The following is a 20,762-nucleotide window of genomic DNA, read 5'->3' as shown; positions in this document are numbered from 1 at the left end:
AATACCAAAAAGCCCAAGTCAGCAGGGACCAAGAGGCAAGTTTCTAATCCCTAAATACAGTTACCACAAACTCCTGTTGCTTTGCAAACCTAAATCAGTTAAAAACAAACCACTACAAGGGGAATGGAGCTTGTTCAGTGGCCAACAGAGTTTTCTCCAAGTGGCAACAATGGTAAAGTGTTCAGAAGTCCCATTATGGAAGTAGCAGCCCTTTGATGTTTAAGTGACTTAATGCTTTTGGAAAACCAGTCTTGGTTACATTGGTAATCCAGTATTCTATAGAAAAATTGTGGTTCTGGTGCTTAAAATCTTGATGTTCGAGGAAAATTCTGGCTACAGGATAGGGCTGGAGCAGTAAAACATCACAGTGGGCAGCGTGAATTTCCTTTGCTAATCATCAGAAGCCACTGTTGGCAAGGAGCATTACAGGCTTATCCAGTGGCTTCCATAAAAAATTGCTCACCTGTGCACATTTCGAAAGGGCAACCCCTTCTGCCTCGCCTCTCTTCCACTGTTATATTTAAATACATTAATATTTTAAACTTCTAAAAGCCCAAGCAATTTATCTCTTCTTTAAAAATAAATAAGGTGGGGAATGTGATCGTATTTAGAAAGAAGTACCTAGAGCAATACTTTAATGTAGATAGAAACATATTTCAATACCCCTAAAGCACACAGAAGGTCAGTCCAAAGTCACAAGGGATCAGCAATTTTGGATGCCCAAAGTGACATCTTCTTTTAAAAGGAGCAGTTTTAAGAGATAAGCCTGCAACCACCTACTAATCTCCTGAAAACAGAGAGGAACAAACAGACTTCCATCACTTCAGAGAAATACTTCCTTCCATGTTTGACAATAAAGAAGATAAATAATAATAATAATGATGATGATGATAATAAAAATTTTAAAAAAAGAGAGACAGGAGACAGACAGACATCTGGGTTATGTTCTAAATGTAATTAGAAGCCTGACAACAGGACAGAATAATGTCAAACAAATTACAAGCAATGTGTTTTCATTCGCAGGGTGACAAGTCAACAGGCAGGCAGTTAATTTTAAGACTGATTATGTACCAACTCCTTAAATAACATCAACACACTCACCTCCACGGAAAGCAACAGGGAGTCCAAACACACCATCGATCTCCCTTTGGGCAGGGCTGAGCATCTCAGCTGTGTCTGGGAAATGATGAGCGTGGATTTTAGGAGGGTTTGTTTGTTTTACAAGGTGCTGGCACTGCTCAGCGGGTGCCCCAGCCTGTGTACCTTGGATCCCAGTCCTGGAGATGCTGAGCACCCTCAGCCCTCACTGACACAGGCACATGGAAGTGCACATATAAAATGACACTACAGAGGTCCTGCCTGAGGCGACCATCTGTGGGAGGAAAAGCTGTGTGGCTCCTACCAAGGGTTTTTCAGGCCAGCACCCTCACACCACGTCAGATGATTCCTCGCCCAGGTTCTCCAGTGCTCCAGGACACCACAATGTGCAGGCAGTGAAGGGCTTGGCCATCTGAGCTCAGGCGCACTTCCAGGGGCTGAGGCACATCCCCTACCCACTCAGGGGCTCTCAGGCATCCAGTTTACAGGTTTGGGCAAACTGTGGCACGTTTTTACAGGAAAGCTGTGACTTTCCTTCCCACCGTGTCCACACAGCTCCTGCATGACAGGAGTTTTCCAGCATGGACTTGCATCCCTGCTCCAAGGGACCCATTCTACCTCCCACACCAGCACCTTCAGGGACCAATTGACACAAAGCTTCCACTTCCACTTCTGAGGCACTTTAAAAACAAAACAACAAACTCCAAAAATCCTTATCGACCAAGTGGCAAAGGGGGAAGATGTGCAGCCTGGGGAGAGAGCAATTGCAGAGAGCAGCTCTTCATTTCCCTGCAGCAGTAAGAACCACCTATTTGTTTGAGTGATGGTGGCTTCACGAGAACACCAGTGCAGAGCCAAGCGACGACAGCTCTGACGTAAATAGAGGGAAAAAGCAAACAGAGTCAATGCAAAGCACTGAGGCAGCAATGGGACATGATGGTGGAGATGCCAGGCTGCAAGGAGAAACAACACAGCAAGGCAGGATGACAGATGGAAAGAAAAGGTTACAAAAGCAGAACAGACTAGAAAGGCATTTATAGGATAATAATCCTTGCCTGTGCTTCTAATTATATCTGTAATAGTTAATAGCTGAGAGGATTTTAGAAAGCAAATTTACTTTTTGTCCTCTGTGCCATTTTCTGGTGGCATTTGCCCCAAATGCCTGAAGACGAATGGTTGGTTTCAACATCTACTGGGGTGTGTGTGTGTGTGTGTGTGTGTGTGTGTGTGTGTGTGTAGCTGGGGTGAAACACTTCCCAGGAAACTCTGCAAGGGACAGAGCTGAATTGGTTAAAATCCCCTCACTGGGGCAGGGACAAGCAGGGCAGCCCCTTTCAGTGGAAATGCAGGTTCAGCAGGAATCTTTTGGGGGACATTTTAACAAACTAGAAAATGGTCAAACAGCACCAAGCTGCAAGTTGGACATTGACACCAAATGCTCTGAATTAAATAAATACACGCACAGTTGTGGAAGGGCTGTGCTGGGGGCTGGTGAAACCGACTGGAACAACGACGGCCCAACAGAACCGTGCCTGGAGAGCAGAGGAATCACCTCCTAAAATTTTTCTGGACTCTTCCAGTGTTTCTTTCGAGCTTCCCATTACCTGATTAACACATTTACAAGCTCACAGCTGTGAACAAATTAATTTAAATTAGATCTCTGAAGCATGAACTGCCCCAAATGACTCAAATTTGAAACAAAGAGGAAATGATAGGTATTAGATTAAGCAGGTAAAGATATATCCATTTTAATTGTACAGCTATCCAGTGTATAGAGTGCTCTGGAGAGGAAAAAATACTTAGCTGATCACCTTGGAAGTAGTAATGCTTAGGTTTAATCTGTAGTGTTGTCACTCTACAGAGATGAGACACAGAGAGAATTTTTATGCCATGTGTCAGACTTCAAGAAGTCAACCCAAATTTCAGAACACCTCTAACAATAGTCAATCAGGACAAACATCATAACTGGAAGCACTTTTAGTTTGAAAACACACAGATATGATGATAGCTGCAGCAGCACTACCCAGTGCACTCTGAGAATTAATGTTTCTATCCAAAGGGAAGGGGAATGTCTCAGCACTTGCTCTCTGCTGCATGATTCAGGAGCCTGGAACATTTTGCTGACACCTGAATCTCTCTGATTAGTGTCTTCCATCCAAAATTAAGGAAAGGGAAAGACTTCTGGAAAAGAAAAAATTCCACCAGAGACGTTGTTGTAACAGCTCTGAACATTTCCAGTAATACTTCAGATGCTGCAATGAGAGATCTTACCCAACAGCTTTTGAAAACAAGGCAGTGATATTTACCATTATCACCTTCCCCAGCTCAGTATGCTAAAAGCACATGGAGACAAAAACCACACAGCCTTGGAACAGTTAAGTGTTGAGGGTGGAAGGGGCTGGGGGGGATTAGTTTGGGAAGGTTTTGTTGCCTTTTTTTTTTTTTTAATTACTTGTAACTGACTCAAACCAGAAAAACCATCCCAAGAGCAGAGCCCTCGCAAACAACCCTGGACAGCAAAGATAAACACACCTTGGGAAAGTTAAAAACTGGTTCAACATATTGAGCAGACATTCTCAACATCTCTGACATCTTTTGAGCATCAACCGAAGGGGCTGAATCCCAGACTGAGCACAAACAACATGACCCAAGGCTCCCCACAATGCTGGATGTGGAGGGCACCATCCTGCCAGCCCTGGGAGGTTTGGTGCACCAGGGATATCCCTGCTCTTGGGAAGGGCTCTTGTAACTGGTGCTTTCGAACTAAACCTTATGAGCAAAGTGCCTCACTGCTCTTTAGAATCACAGAAACTTCCAGGGATGGAGCAGCCACAGCTTGTCTGGGCAATCTATTCCAAGGAACAGCCAGAAGTCAGAGCCCAGACTAAGGCCAAGTGAGAGGCAGCCTGGAGCCCCCAGAGAGTGGCTGGAGGCACGACAGCTGCTTCCCACAGCTGCTGTAAAAACCATCAGCACTACCATGTTCCACCTGCAATTATTTTAAGCAATCAGCTTTGGAAAAACACTAAGTAACGTTCATTCCTCCTTTCTCATAACAGTACAACTTATACTTAGCCTTCCTGTCGCTAAAGAAATATTCCATTTAAGAAAGCAGCTCTGTATCAGTTTAACAACCAAGCAAACAATGCCTTCGTGTTGCTATGCCTGTTAACCTTTGATTTACAACCTCGTTTGTCAGTTTTGTTTTTGAAATTAAGATGCTTGTATGCTGAACAGTAACAGAGTTCACGCCATTAAATTAACATCTGCTATAAATAATGTGCTACACGAGAGTCAAAGAACATTTACAAAGCACTAAAAACAGGTGAGTGAGCATTAAACAGTCTTTTGCTGAATAACTTAAAAGATAAAAAGATCCTAAACATCTAAAAACAAAGCTTTTTTTTTTTTTTTGCACACATTTTTGGTAGAAGAGTCAGCTCCAAATAATTTGCTTTGTGGTGGCTGTCAGGGGAGACCCAAGCAAGACTCTGGCTGTGCTGGGCAACAGCTGATGTGGAAAACAGAGGCTTCCAGGGACAGACAATTTGTTGACCCTGTCTGTAGGTTATTATAACACTGACTGATCTCCCAAAGCAATTTTCATTAATAAGAAGTTTCCAAGACCAGTTTTTCTCCTTCCCTCACCCCAGAGGAAGATTTACACGAGATTCCTGGAGATCAATCCTGTCCTCTCTCCCTCTCTTTTTTTTTTCTTATGATGGGAGAATCAAGCTCAGTAATTTCTTATGGGTAACAGAAGAAAACAATCAGCAGGTCACCTGGCATCACTTCCCTGTATGAATTTCCCATACATGCTCTGCACAAAGGCTGTGGGATTTTTTTATTTATGTGAATCCATGGAGCTCACTGCTATCACAGTCACTTCTGCACCATTTTAAAAAGGCAAAGGAAATAAAAGGCATAAATTGCCTTCTAAAACAAGCACTTTTTCTGGTGCTGAAGTCTTCGGTGAAGAAATATAAAATACAATTGCAACAAGAGCTCAAATTGCTGCTTTAGACTCTAATGGCTTCATAACAGTAATTAAGGCTTCTTCCTGACTTCATAACTATGCCATAATGCATTTATCAAAAGCACATTACCACAATGGACACGTTCACTCTTTCTGCAATATTTCGACAGCTCCCTTTGGACACTATCAGTAAATAAAATCTTATGTGGGCCAATTAAAGAAAGCATAAATCCAAATTCTCTCTGGCTATCTTGTTTTGAATCCGCTGCTCTGTCAAATCTTTTTAATGGGAAATGGGTAAGTGCTTTGAATCCAGGAAAAAACTTCCTCCCCAGAGCAGCTCTGGGATGCAGAGTCTTTCTTAAGAGCCACAGGAAGGAAGGAGAGCAGTGTTTTTTGGAGCTGTGTTTTTATCACAGGAGGAGGAGAGGTTTTGACAGCAGAGAGACTATTGTCAAGTACATTTGGACTCACATCAAGTCTCTGCCTTGACAAATTGGACTGGGAGTCCTTCCACAGTCAAAGTGCACAACATGCAATGCAGAGCCATTTCTCTACTTCGCTGAAGAGCAGAAGGGAATTACAGAGCTCTCTTCCCCCTCCTCCCACCCAACTGGCTCCAAGAGGCTGCAGCGAGCCCAGAGCTCCGCAGGGAAACATCCACAGCTGTGAGCAGCCTCCCACCAGCCCCTGCCCCACGCAGACCCCACTGCTTGGCTGTGGGAACACAAATCACCCCTGCAGAAGGAGCGGCACATGTGCGAAGCTCACACTGTGTAATGAGTGCTACCCAAAGTGCAAATGCAAGTGGGTGAATATTGGCATGAACCCTGCAGAGTGAAGCTAAAATTAGGGCTTGCAATATGGAAATCTGTAATATCCTCTGCACCTGGGTAGCTCAGTGTATTCCAGCCCAAATGCTTTAACTAAAGGGAGGGTAAAAGGGGCAAGAAGCAAAATACACATGACCTTCCCTCACCATTTTTATCACCAAGAGAGGTTTCTAGATTAGACATCCTGCAGCAACAGCTCAAAAGATTTTACAGTGGAGATAATTAGGAACACATCACCCTTTCTTTGATCACATGAAAGATTATTTTAAACCAAACAGGAACACAGCTCCTGCAATGATCCTCAGTCTTTGCCATACACTTCTCTCTCTTATCTCTGAACAGCTACAGTGGGGAAAGATTGGCAGATGCTTTAAACATAGGATTATTAGTGTGAGGTCAGTATTCAAAAGCCAGAAGTAACAAACCCCACTTTACATGGGATGTTGAGTGCTCAGCATCCCACACCGGTCAATCCGTGTTGTTTACTCCCTTGTGTGGAGGGTTTTACACTGGTAAGTTCTGACTGCTCCTTAGCACAGGCAGAGCTGTGGGCAGTAACCTGACCAGGACTCTTCAGAGCACATTTCTGCCACCCTCCAATTTTAGTATCCTTTGCAAAGAACACAGAATTTCTCCAACTGCATCAGCAAGCCAGGCAAAGCAGCCAAGCAGAACACAAAGGAGCTCCTGGGTTTTTGTCTCTGGGCTGCTGGGGGTGAAAAGGGAGATTTGTCAAGAAACCTTCTAGAAACCCTGGGGGTGAAAGGAGAGGCCTGGAACTGGCTACAGTAAATGAGAAGCATAATTCAAATGCTGACATGTACTTCACAAAGCTGTTTGCTCAACTACATGGGAAGGAACGGCACCAACTGCAATTTAAAGTAGAAAAAGGAGAAATGAAAAAAAAGCTTACGTACAGCATTACACAGGAGCTGTTCCCAAGGCTTCCATCCAGAAACAGACTACCAAGCTTTCATTCAATAAGGTACTGCTACAACAAAATTACCTCCTGGGCACTAATGGTCTCTTAGTTATAAACAACCTCTTTAAATAAAGGGGGGAAAAAAACCCGTGTGTTATAAAGGATTTTGCCACACATTCCCTTCAATAAATCCTTCCTCCATTCAGTGCTTCCCAACAGGAGCTGGCCTACCAACTATCATCACCAGTAATTCTCTCCCACCAGGGGGAAAGTAAAATAAAAAATTCAGACTATAAAAATATCTCCTTTATCATAGAAGAAAGTTATTATGAGCCTCCATGCTGCCTGGCTGATGCCTGTGCACACTGATGGCTCCCTCTTTCTCCAGTAATTGCTTGCAGAGGGAGAAAGGAACAAATGCTGACCGTGTGAGGTGCCTCCAGAGACTCCAGGTAATCATACTCATTCCGTTTTATTTATAGTAACAAGTATTTTATTTATTTGATTTTATTTACACCACAAAGAATAGGTTCAAAGGTTCCTGGCAAAAGTATCCTGTTAGGGCAGCTGGGTAAGTTGCCATCATACTGTGCTAGGTATTCCCTTTCTGAACCACCTACCCTTGGCATATTCCTGAAAAATGGAAAAAAAATATTCCCCTCTAATTTCCTGACAGTTCCTACCTGCTTGGCTTGTCCTCTGCCAGCTCTGTATCACTGCCAGCTCCAGATTTCTTGGCCAGTGCCCTGCTCTGGAGAAGTCTCTCTTTGGGGCAGCCAAGGCTGAGTCAGAACAGAGGGACCAGCTACAGGAACCTGGGATGAGCCCTGGGAGACGCTGTGCAAGAAATGCTCCTATAGGCCCCTACCCAAAGCTCAAAACTACTGCAAACACCCTTGGTTTCCAGGTTTTCCCTGCCCAGCACACACGCCTGAGACAAGCGTGGATGTGCCAGCTCTCCCCAGGGCTGCTCACACGTTCCAAGTCCAGGCAGTGGCAGAGCAGGACAGCACATCCCAGACCTCAGCATGGCAAAGCCTCCCAGCTGTGAGCCCCCTGCCAGAAGAGCCCACGAGGCCAAGGGATGAGCCCAAGGGAACAAGCTCTGCCAAGCCCTTTGCAGGGCTCTTCCACCAAACTTGGAATACCAGGAGAGCAAATGTCTTGGGACAGAAGTGGTTTGGACTCAGCGGGACTGGTCAAATCTGCCTCCCCAGGCCTGGGCAAAGAGCTGCTGCAGAAGGCAAAAAGACACATTTACCTTAAGCAAAGCCCAGCCAGAGAATTGGGCGATTCTGTCCTCCAAATGCATAAGTTTATTGCTCATAAAAGGTTTACGTTGGTTGGAGGAACTTACACTAATGAAGTTTTATCACTCCCTATACTCAGCTCCCAAGGGAGTCCCAGCAAAGCTTTGCAGGCAGCCACAAAACTCTGGGATTGTGCTGCTTCCCATCTGAAGGAAAAACAAATCCTGCTGGCAATCTAAAACACCAAGCAGATATTCAGGATATATTCAGCCCCTGAACCAGAAAAAGAAAAAAAAAAAATTCACCCACGCTTGTAAGCTGGTCACACCCTTAAGCTCTCCAGAGAAGTTTTACAGCTTGTAAAACCCTCATGATTCATTTGGAAAGAAACCACAGTCTGTGCTGCAGCCACAGCAGTGTAAGCTTTCACCAGGGGAAGAAATGCCTCAATCAACTAGACTTCGAGGGGCTACCTAAGGAGCACTAATATATGTCAGGGCCCAGCTACAAACACAAAGGTAAAAAGAGAAGGGTTTGTGCCCCATGCCCACAAGAATTTATGCCAAGAAAAGCAGGTTATTTATACAGGAGCTTTTTTTTCAGCATCACCACTCAGCTATCCATTATCAGCCCCAAAACAACAGGAGACTAATGAACAGCATGAGCAGGAAACACAGAGATGTGAAGCAAGCAAGATTTAGAGAACAAATGGTTCAGGCACCCTTGTATTTTACAGAAGGTCATTCACTGGGCCTTTATACTTCATTTATCAAATTAGATCTGAATTGGTGCAGTCATCCTGATTCAAGAAACCATCACGCATCTTTTCCCTTCAAAAGGGGAAATAAACACCTTATCTCTAAAGCAGTTTCCATCAGAGGATCTCCGAGTCCTTCCCTGGCACTTTGCCTCACAAAACCACCCAGGCAGAGCTGCCTACCCTACAGATGGCCTTCAGAGGTGTAAAGAGATCAAGTGTTTTGCCTGTAATAGCTTGGGCCAGATCTCAGATCCACATCTCCCCTGAGATGCACCTGACTGAGCCAATTATCCATGTGCTGCCCTTAACGAGTGGGATTTTATAGCTTCTATTTTTCTAGTGCCTTCCTTGTCATCATAAATATCCCAGTGTTTGCTCACAAGTTGTTCCATTAAAAACAAATATGCTGCCACTCCACGGCTATGGAATTTGTTGCAGAAAATCATCAAGAGAACAGCACTGCCTTGCCAGCCACCTGCATCACCTCCCCCTTTAACTCTAACCCAGAGGCATGTTAAAATTACATTATTCCAACTAAATAAAATTATTTTCCCCTGTTCCAAGACATAAAACAACCACATTATTATGGCCATTGCCACTGTGATTTAATAATTTAAACAAAAGACACACAGAATGATAGGAACATAGTAAGTAGGTACAGCACTTCATTACAGCTGGAACCAGTATTTATGGCCTCTGAAAGCAAAGATGGTAGTGAAAATTATACGCCCAAACGCGTCACTTCAAAATTACAACTTAATCATATAATGCTCAGCACAGAGGTTTCAAACACACTGATTGTCTTTTGTTTTTTTCCAGGGTGAAGAAAAGCCCCGAGAGATAATAAATCGCTTAAGGTATCGGTGGAAGCGGCTTACTTACGAAACAGGATTTGCAATGCAAAAAGTGAATCGTGAAGCATCACCTTCACACACTTCACCCTTCCTCAAGCTGCTCTTGGAGGACTGTCTATCCAGTGGCCCCCTGCCTCCCCCAGCACAGGTCAGGGACAGGGACAGCCACCCACGGCCATAGGAAAGGGTTCATGTGCTCTTGGAGCTGAGATGCAGAGCAGTCACTGAAGAGCTGCAAGTGCTTTCAGAGCTCCAGACCAGGCTGCACAGAGAAGTTAATCTAGTAAAAATGCTTTGGACGTGTAGCCACAGCCCAAGTACAGCTCTCTGCCAAGACTGAGGACAATACATTATTAACTGAAGTTTAATTATATCCACAAACATACATTTCTAGCTGAGGCTTACAACCACATCTCTGTAGATTTGTTTGTCCTTCTACTGGTCCTCTTAAGAAATGAGTTTCGTGATCACTTTCATAGCCCAGAATACACATTTATCTGGTATTAAATTTACTTCTGTTTTGTTTCCATAGGAATTTTGCTGGTTCCATATTAATTAATTTATGTCAGAAACAGATAACACTTCACAAAGGACCCTCTAATTAGTGGCTATTAAGGGTGGGCTGCAATATGGTTTTTATGTAACGCTGGTCAGAGTATTTTCAAAAGACAAAGCCCAGTTTTAAAAAAGAAGCTATTGTCTCCCCACCAAATGATTATGGAAATTAAGGAGCACTTAATTATTACATTTGCGATGCTCTGGATTAGGCAAGATCGATTTCCAACAAGTATCATACCCTGTAGAAAGAAAAATCTGGCTACTTGTAACATAGAGACAACATTTTGGGTTTTTAAGAGAAATTTTGCAGGAAGAATGAGTCAGCAGCAGACAAGCAGCCAGGTGTCTACAGCCAACCAACAACCACAACATGGGCTTCAGTGGGGAAAGCCTCACACTCTCAAAGACCCAAGTATAAGGCAGCCCCACTGAAAGGCTGCCCACTCTTCCCAGGAACCTGAAAGCCACAGAAGCCATGCATACTTTACCTCCTCCCATTCTCTTTCATTTGCACCAGCCTGTGCTCAAGCAAAGAGCACAGGCTCCATTCCAGAAGAAAAGCCAAAATTCAATTAATGACACCAATCTTTAAAAGCCAGCTGAGACTGAAGAAACGGCTCATTCAGGAAATTTTTCTTTCTGAAAGCTTCCATGAACTGTAATAATGCAACTATTGCAGGCATTTATTTATTACTACAGAAAGATTGATTTATGAGAGATCTGCAATCAGCTTAGTCTCCAAAAGCACAGCCCAGTGTCGTTTAGCCCCTGGCCAGAGTTACTCCTCTGCTTTGACAGCAGGAAGCAGCACCCCATAGCTCAGGGGTTATTGGGAGTAGCCCAGGTAACACCTCAGCAAAACCAGCCAGCACCCTGCACTCCCCCACGCTCCACTTTGATGCCAGGCATTGATACGAGAAAGAGGCAGATTCCACAGGCAAGGAAAGCTGGCAAGTGCAACAGTCAGGGTGTGTGTGATGGCATGGGTGGAAGGAGATGGAGAATTGACACTTTCCCTTAAATCAGCATGGCAGGCAGGATTATGAAAGGTTGGTAGTGTGAGTTACCAGACCCTGCTCTTCTGCAAAAGGAAGTCCAGTGTCAGATGGTCACAGCACAGATGCAGCAGCAGCAGCACATCTCTGTGTCTCTGCTGGGCAGAATATTCCCCCGAGCTACCAGCAACATGAGTTTGGCAACACTGAAGCCACTTGATTTAAGGCAACTGTGCTATTAAATGAACGTATTAATTTGCAGTAGAGGCAAGCTTATATTTAAAATAAAGGGAATGGCACAGGGGGCTATTTCAATTCATAAGAGGCAGCTATTAAGACAGCATGAAAATGGGGGAGGGAAGCTTTCCAATAGTTTTTGCTACTTTTTCCCACCATGATTTCAAAGTTTAAGTAGTCAATAAAAGCACATTTCAGGTCTTCAAGGAAGCAGATCTCCACAGTGTCTCAACTCTGTCCACCACAAGAGACAAATTCAAATGAAAGCATTGCCCCGTTCCCAAGTATCAGGATCCTGGTCCTCTTCTGCTTCTGCTTTATCACTAGTGAACAGCCACGGAGATAACAAGAGGAGTAAGTACAGCTGTCTAGAGAGATGGCAGGTACTGCCCTGAACATGCCACAAAATTCAACACAAGCTTTGCCAACACAGAGCCAGAGCAGAAATAAGAACAAGCGCAGGTTTTCCACCAGCAGGAGCTCGGGATCACAGAACTGCTTCCTGCTGTCCCACCTCCTGAACTTCCTGCCATCCTGTCCAGGGAATATGCCTTTGTCCCTGACTGTGACCTGCAGAACAGAGCCATCCACCCAGACATGAGCATTAAGAATGCCCCCAGTGAAGTCGCAGTGCTGGGACAGTCCCTCCCCTCCGGGTTATCGGAAGTTCAGCAGTGCTGTACCCACCATGACCTTGAAAAGGGACACCCTCCATGCCTTCCTGCTTCTGGCTCCTCATGACAAAATCCCTGATACTGGGCCAAAATTGAGCACCCGTGCCCTGAGAACACAGGGAGGGAGAGAACTGCTCATCACTGCCTCTGACACAACACAGATCACATTTTGCATATTAAGCATACACAGAAAAAAGAATTTGAGCTGTTAACATTTGTCATTGCTGTATATCCCACTGAAGCCAAGGGAACACAGCCATGCTCAAAGCAATGGGCACCACAGGCCCTAAGGGTGGTGTGAAACAAAAGACAAAGGGCTCATGGAGTTTGTTTCACATGCAGAGGAAACTCCCAGACAGAAGAGGAAATAGTATTTTGAAGTCCACCTAAAAGAACAGCACCAGACAACTGCCCAGGAGACAGTCAGGTGCCAGCTGTTGATATCACAAGACCTGTAGCATCTCTGCTACACATTCTTACCCAGGAGTCTCACACTGCATCAGGAATGCTCTTGGGTACCCACCCTGCTGTCCATACGCCAGCCCCTCTGCTGAACACGTTCTCAGCTCCACAAACCACAGGGACAGCTTTGGCTGTTGCTGACAAGGCCACAAAAGGGTCACGAGTGCTCATGTAATCCTGGAGAAGGGAGCACCTGTGGGGCAGGACCCTTCAGGGTGCAGGGGAGCCCCTGAACCACTCAGCCAGGAGCATCTCTGCCCACATCCTCCCCTTCCATTTCACGTGGTAGCTCCTCACTGGCACAGCTGCTGATTAAAGCTTACACTGACATCTGAAGACTCAAAGGCAAATTAAAATAACCCTACACTTCTTAATCCGACTCATGCTTTTTTGATGACTGGAGTTCCTATCATGTGGAAAGCATCTCTTGCAGGAAACTGCTTTGACCACTACTGTTCATAAAAGTAAAAAGACTTGCTAATGCTCTCCAAACTTCCCACAGAAGTATTTATATCAGCACCCCTCTTTTTTTCCCCCAACAATAATCTAATTCATGTGACTCTTATCTTAACTATGAAACAGCATGTTAAATCCAGGCTCACAGCTCATTTAGATAAATGGAATTGGGCACATCTAGCGAGTCATTCCTGCTGTGACATTTCTACTATTGACAGAGTTATTTCCAGGCCCAGCGTGGGCAGGGAACTGGGAGCACTTGCACCCTTCAGCACAGTCACTGCCCCTCGCTGGGAGTGCACAGAAGAGCCAGATTTTCTCAAGGGACTCTACCTGGGTCTAGTCACATGTTAATAAACATTCTGGCAGCATTTCCCAGAAATAACCTTCAACAGTTACCTAGAAACATAATCCATCAAAATAAACCTCAAAATAGTAAGAAAATAAAGAACTTTTATTGGTAGGCTGTGTTCTACCTATATATACAGAAGAATTAGTGGACAAACTAGAGTCATTGATCAAGGGGATAGCTCAAATTAATTTAAAGGTTATTTTCTTTGTTCTTTTATAAACACAAACAGTGTTTTTACAAAGTTTCCTTTACCTCATTCTTTCCTACTCTCTGTGAGCTCTGAGGAATAGAGCTGAACCTCGTGGGCCTCTACAGGACTTGAGAGCACCAAGCAGAACCCAAACACTTAGCAGGTGATGAGCTGAAATCAGTCTATTGCTCTAGAGCTTAACAGTTAAATCATCCAGAATAGATTAAAATTTCCCATCAAATAAATTGAAAGGTCTCCTTCAGCACTGAACAGTTCCCCTTCTCCCTACGGCTCCATCCCCACACTCCTTTTTAATCTGAATAAATACGGATGGTATTTGCATCCCCCTCTTTTGCTTTCTATTTTTTAATAAACTGCTGGGATGACGCAGAAACCACAGTCAAAGGATTTTCTTTAGGTACTCAGAGCACTCCTGATCTGCATATTGATTTCAGCTCGTAACTCTTCATAAACAAAACAGGTATGTGAATCTGTCAGTGCGTGTGCTGGTGAATCCTCCTCTCCCCTCACAGCCCGTGCACAGGGATTAACACACCAGCACTGCAGAACACGCTGCCTCAGTAGGAACTGGAATTTCCTGGAGTTTCCACTCGAGGCTGTGAAGCTGAGATACCATCACAAGTGGCCCCAAGACACTCTGAGTGCTGGGGTTCAGCCAGGCTATCTCCCTGATAACCCCTCCACAGCCTGGGGACGCGTGTGCAGCATGACATCCACACGCTGACCTTCTAGAGGATGGGAAACCAGACTTGGCTGGAGCTCATCATTTCCCAGCACTGCCTGAGTGCCACGGAGAGGGAGCCGGGTTTGGTTCACAGGGATGCTCTGCCTAACTGCATCCATAACAACGAGCTGCTGCCCATTTACAGCTTCCCTCCCTCCTGAAAAATTGTATTTTCAACCAGATGACACACTTCTGATTATTAAGAAAGATCTCTGCATACCCCAGAAATTAATCATTTCTCTTCTCTGCTAAAACCCATGACAATGTAGCCTTGGCTCTGAAAAATTAACTGCTACGGGTCAGTCACAAAGATATATAATTCAAAATTTTCATACATTCTTTTACTCAGGTAGAATCCCCCCTTCAACCCTTCTCTGCAATCATCAAGGTTTTATTGGAGCTGGCATAAATATTCAACCCATGCTGCTCATCAATCTGGTTAGAAAGAGATGGTGGGGGTTCACTTCAAGTCCCAGGGCAGGTTCTCTTCACACCCATCAAATTTTGCTTTTGACCTCAGTAAAAGCAGAGTTAGACCCTAAATAGGTCCATCCACAATGACATAAGGGAGCTTGAAATGGATGAAGACAATACAAGGAAAGAGACCCTCAAAGCAAAATAGTTTAATCAGACAAGAGTGTATTCTATGCAATAAAATAAGCTTATCACCCTTATCTGCATTACGTCAAGTATATTTTACTTCCAAAGTCCTTAAGGCTGCAGAGTTTTCAGTTACCTTTTCCCCCCGTTTCCTCTAGGATTAATACTCTTCCTTAGCAGTCTGCTGCCAGCTGCTGCATGGTCTCTCTGGATATCATGAATTAAATTCTTGGGTTTTCTGACTTTTTCCACCATTAGAAGGACATTTATCAGGTTAAGCCCAGCTTTCTTTCCCTGTCTTACCAGCAGAGTTTTGGATGACTAATCAAAGGTCTGAATATATTTTAAAGATTTAATTCTCCCTTCACTATTTATACTAGTCAATGTCACTTTGACACTATTCTGGCTTTTCACTGCAAAAAACTTTCCAACTCCCATTCCCTTAAAACGAACATGCTCTCATAAGCAGACAAGTGCCATTTGCTCCATCTTGCCCTCCCCCAAGCTAGCTTCAGCTGTCACCAAAAACACAGTAAGCATTTTCCTTTTGGGAACTATATGTTCCTGCAGTTATATTCAGTGGACCAGAAGAGTCTGGCATTGGAAAAAGAACTATCTAATTTCTTGGACTCACTGCAAGAGAACCTGTCTTGGCCAGACACAGTTATAACCACCAAGAATTCAGTTAAAGATACCCTGGGCAATGAATACTGGCTGTACAAAAAGTGATCAAGCATTCACCCACCTCAGATACAGCTTTGGGGCTCTGACTGCCCTCTAAAGGGTGTTTCTTCCTGCAGTGAGAGAAATAAGTAACAGTGAGTAAAACTCACTTTGTACGTTAGCGTGAAGATTTTCGGAGTCACCATCCATGAATTGCCACCACTATTTCAGTGTACAGAAAGTAGTCAGCAGCTCTTGAGAACCTCTCACATTTTCACCTTTCTGTTTTCAGTGTGTTCAGATCTGAAAGCATATTTTTCAGCTTAATTCAGACTCAGCATTTAAGGTCATATCTACTATTTTTGCCATGATCTATGTTGCCTTTTTTCATCTACATTACCTAGAATTTCTATTTCTATGCTCGGTTATAAGGAGGGAAATATGCCCTGAAAAAGCAGCTGCTCCTCAGACCTACCTCGAGGTACTGAACCTCCTAGTGCTCCCTTGTGCCAGGAGCTGCCATGTTCAGATGGCTGATCCCTGTGTGGCAATACCCAGACATCTCAGAGCACACAAGGAAGAAGTACAAAAAAAAACCCACACCCAAGCCGTCTTCCTAAAAACCTGCTCAGGGCAACAGTTTTTCCACAGATAATTTCCATCTTCTGCCTCACTATGTGCCAAGCCCAGTCCTCAGGCACAGACAGCTCCCACAACTTCCAAGAGAGGTCTCCACCCAGATCTGCCTCTACCTTAGGTGCCCTTCTCCTCACTTCATTAATTGCCCCTTTCCATCACACTATTATGACATGGTAAAAGCACATCTGGAACACATCTGCAGCCTTCTGTCCCCTCCAGGAAGGGCCCAGCATCTCCCTGGAATGGCACCAATGGGAATGTTATTGAATGTCGGGGTGAATTGCATCGCATCTGCTCTATGCTGTGCTCAGGACAACCTTCTCCACAGAGCTTTTCCAGGAGGGGTTGTTCATCAGGTCTTATTTTTAAAGAATCTGGGCCAAGTCATCCCTGCTGTAGCTTTAATGACGTCAATGAGCTACAGCAGGGGTGAAATTGGGCCATTATTTTTTATGTCCATATGTCCTGTGCCTATTAAAGAAAAAAAAAACGCAAAAGAAGATCAAGGAAGAAAAGTTATTGAATCAAAAGACTACCCGGTGCAGAGATTAACATCTAGATGTGGAATGTTCCTCTTTTGTTCCTGCTGTACATTATAAATGTAACAGTTTATGGAAAAAGAAATACTTCTGTAGCATCAAGGTACAGTGTGAGTTCTGCAGTGACAAATTATATTCACATTTTGTATCCTGTTTTGATAAAAAAAAACAGCAGAAAAAATCATTACCAGGAAAAGGCCTCTTCAGAACTCAACAAAAGTGAGCAGACACAGTTGCCAGTAAGTGCCAATGTCTCCTCTGTAAACCAATATTCATCACACCCAGCATGTCACCACACAGTAGTAAAGCCCAGTGGACCTTGTCCTGAGCTCATTTCTTAATAAATCCAAAACATGATTATACAAATATCAAAAGAGAAAAATATTATAAGGTTACGCCTAACCAGTGTTTTCTGTGAGTACACAAAGCCTCAAACACCAACATGAGAAGGGACACAGCTGAGGAGACCAAGCAGATGAGGGACACCAGCTGTGAACAGCAGCAGCAACAGCCACGATTCTGTGGGCATTTTCAGAAGGCTGAACTGCACCATTAATCTTGAGAAAATGTGCAAACAGGTTTCCCACCCCCCATGCCTCAGCCTGTGGGGTACTGCCCGGGCTGCGGACGTGACTCCGGCTCGCCCAACCACAGCCAGCAAGACCTACAACCACAATTTCTCAACTCCACACCTAAAGCCCACTTAACTGACATTTAAGGGTATGAGTAACCACATTCAGAGGGACACAGGTAAAATTACTCACCCACACGCCTATGGAGTCGGGCTGATGAACCTCTAAAGGCAGACAACAACTGCCCAGCAACAGCCCCAGATCACAGAAGTTGGTGTTCAGGGCCTCTGCTTTGTAGATAACTTTTATTTCAAAGCTTTACAGAAGATTCCTTTGAAATCTTCGACCCTAATTATCCAAGTCACAGCTTCAGTCAAAGACTTAAGTCCTCCTTGCAAAGGCCTTTTTTCCAATTGCTTTCCCTTTGCATTAATGAGCTCTTTTTCCCACAATAAGCTACAACAGTTTGAGGTTTTGGTTTTGTTTTTGTTTTTATTTTTATTCCTCTCCTCCCCTCCCATTCCAGCACTGGAATCAAAATAACTTGAGATGGAAAACGTGTGACCTCCCAAGCCTTTATTTACAATATCACAAACCACAAGGGAAGGTTCTGTCCAAGTTTTCCAGCTGGAATGGGAACAGCAGGGAAAAAACGTGCCCTCATTTTTGCAGCTGTGATATTTAACACATCACAGGGGAGAAGGGTGGGAAGGAGGCAGGAGAATTAGAAGCCAGTAATGATGCCATGGAAATATCGGATGAAGAGCCTCAGCCACACAGGCAGGTTCACATGATGACATCTTTTCTCCTCAGAAATAAACAGAGCTTTTTACATGCAAATGTAACTGCAAAACCAGTCTGACACACATTTAATGGGGTTACTTCTTCACTTCTACATTAAACCAGACTGTAAAATACAGAAACTTTTTGGACTCCACTTAAGTTTGTATCAGTGCTGTAATGATTTCTCTTCATGCCACCATCCCCCAAAATTACTACAACAAAGACTTTGTCAAAAAATAGAAGCCTAGCAGCAACAGAACCTTTCTCAGATATTTAAACAGCACAGAAAAACAAACACAAATGAAGGAGGTTTATATCTATAGAAAGTTACTTGCAGCAGGAAACTGTCAGTTAGTTTGTGGTTACAACCACAGCAGCGTCACAGCTCTTTCCTCCCAGTTAAAAACCTATGTCCAAACAGTTCCTCGTGTCTTGTGTTTCTATTGTAAAAGGAGGAAAACCACCAGAAGAAAAACTCACCCCTGTTTCCATGAGAAATTTCATAGTTCCAGATTATACAGGAGACTCTGTAGATCCCTTCTTTTTGAAAAGGGATCCTTCTGTACCTTTCTAAACATTTCTGTCCTGTCTGTCAGGTCTAACCAGGTTTACCTGTAGCTCTCTCCCACCTTTAAAAGATCCCATTCCCCTTTCCTCACCTCTCAGCTCCCCCTTCTCCCTGCCTGGCACAGTAACAAGTGCCACACTAACCCACAACCTTTACACCCTGAGACAGGGCAATGTCACAATTGTGCTGCTTCATTACACTGCCAAAGAGGGCTCCTCTCCTTCCCAGTACAAAAGCAGCCATCACCCAGCTCCCTGGAGTGTTATCACCTTGATCTAACTCTTCACAGTGAGTTTTTCAATCTAGTTGATGAAGGATCCAACATGAAGACTGACTTCTCTGCATTTAGTTGGTTTTCACAAGCTCACCCCTTACAAGGGGTTCAATTCTCATGTCATGGGTCCCACACAAACTCCCCTGGTAAGTACAGGGTGCAGTAGAAGTAAGGTCCAGGCCCAATGTGTGTCCATATAAAAGGAAATAAGGCTCTGGAAGGAGAAGAGCTGGTCACATTACACAGCCAGGGGTGGAAAATCACAGCCCAGCATGGCACAGGCGCAGGGACAGGCTCTGCAAGCGAGGCAGGGAGTGCTGGAAGGGCATTAGAAGGAGCCAACTGCAAAGCAAAGCTGTGCTTCCTTTTGGCAGGACACAACACACTCCTTCAACGACCTTACAGATTGCTTAGAGGGGACATCACTTCCCCAGTGCACAAGCCCCCTGTCCCCAGCCTGCCTCACATCTTCTCAGGCACCCTTGGATTCCACCTCATCTACTTTCCCCTCTTATTATCCTCCTGCCCAGTGTCAGCCCCTGCCTCTTCTTACAGACAGAAAACACTCATCCCATCCAGGCTTCTTTTGCTGCAGGAGCAGTGGAAGCACAAAAAGGCAGCACAGTGCCTCTGGACAGCTGGAAGTGGGGATGCTGAGGGACAGAGCAGCAGGTCCCTCCTCGTTCTACACTAGCATACTCCATCTCCCCATCACACTGCGTTCCCCTGGCTCCCTGCCCAGGTCCCACAGCTCCCAACATCACCGGCACACACGGCTCACGTCCGCACTCACGTCCCTCGGGCTCTGCTCACTGCAGGGATTGAGGACACTTTCCTAGATATTGAAATAGTTCCATGCAAAACACTCCCAAGGATGATTTGCAGAGGAGCATTCTCCCAACGTTTTCATTCTGTCCAGCAGTTTGGATTGAAAGACTTCAGGTTTGGAAAAACAAAGTGCTGCACAGTGATGCTGGCAGAACAGAGGGGGAAATTACCCAGTGCCTACGGTATTTTCCTGGCCGTGGCGATTCAGCTTTTTGTCTCCATGAACACTGCATTCCCTGACAAGGTTTAAAACCCATTTCTCTCCCTACACTCCCTACCTGCCAACTCACAGACGTTATTCGCTCTCTGGTGACGCAAGAGCAGGGATTCATTTTCCTGTGAACACCATTCTGGAGGCAATTTCCCCTCACCTGCCCAGAGAACTAATGACCACTTGGTCACCTCATCAGCCCTGTAAAATCCTTCAGGCAAGAGAAATGAGTGGAGCCTCAGCCTTGGGGCAAAGCAAACTCTAAGCTCTGCCACGGATTGCATTTCTTGTCTGCTGCTAATTCAGAGAAAAACGCTCCCCTCTACAACAGCCTACAGGGGAGTGCATGACCTAAAACTGGAGGCAAAGCTCTTGGGATACAGATGTTCCGCCTCAGCACAGCAGCACAAACTCACATGGCAATTAATGCCTCTACAAGCATAAACTCCTCTGTTAAAGCTGCTGCTGGCAGCTTTTGATCCCTGAGAGACCCAGCCACAGCTCCTTCAGAGCTGCAGTGGGCAGGAAGGAGCTGCTGGGCTCTCTCCCGAGGAAATCGGGTATTCCACAGAGAGACAAGACACAGCACTGGGAACAGCCTACCCAGCCTGGCACTGGGCTCTGCTAATCCCAAATAGAAGCTTCAGGAAGGGAATTGACCTGTAGAATGACAATGAATTCACTGGGAGCCAATTTCCCAACAGGAGACAGTTAAGGTATTCA

General features: G+C 44.7%; 1 protein-coding gene across 15 annotated transcripts in view; it reads right to left on the bottom strand.

Annotated features, from left to right (window-relative positions):
- PITPNM2 (phosphatidylinositol transfer protein membrane associated 2) overlaps positions 1 to 20,762 on the bottom strand; it is a 123,572-nt gene that overhangs the window by 86,383 nt on the left and 16,427 nt on the right. The gene's annotated exons all lie outside the window — the stretch shown is intronic.

This window comes from Aphelocoma coerulescens, chromosome 15 (genome assembly GCF_041296385.1).
Source record: "Aphelocoma coerulescens isolate FSJ_1873_10779 chromosome 15, UR_Acoe_1.0, whole genome shotgun sequence".
Taxonomy (NCBI): Eukaryota; Metazoa; Chordata; class Aves; order Passeriformes; family Corvidae; genus Aphelocoma; species Aphelocoma coerulescens.
This window is presented reverse-complemented; position numbering and strand designations above follow the sequence as displayed.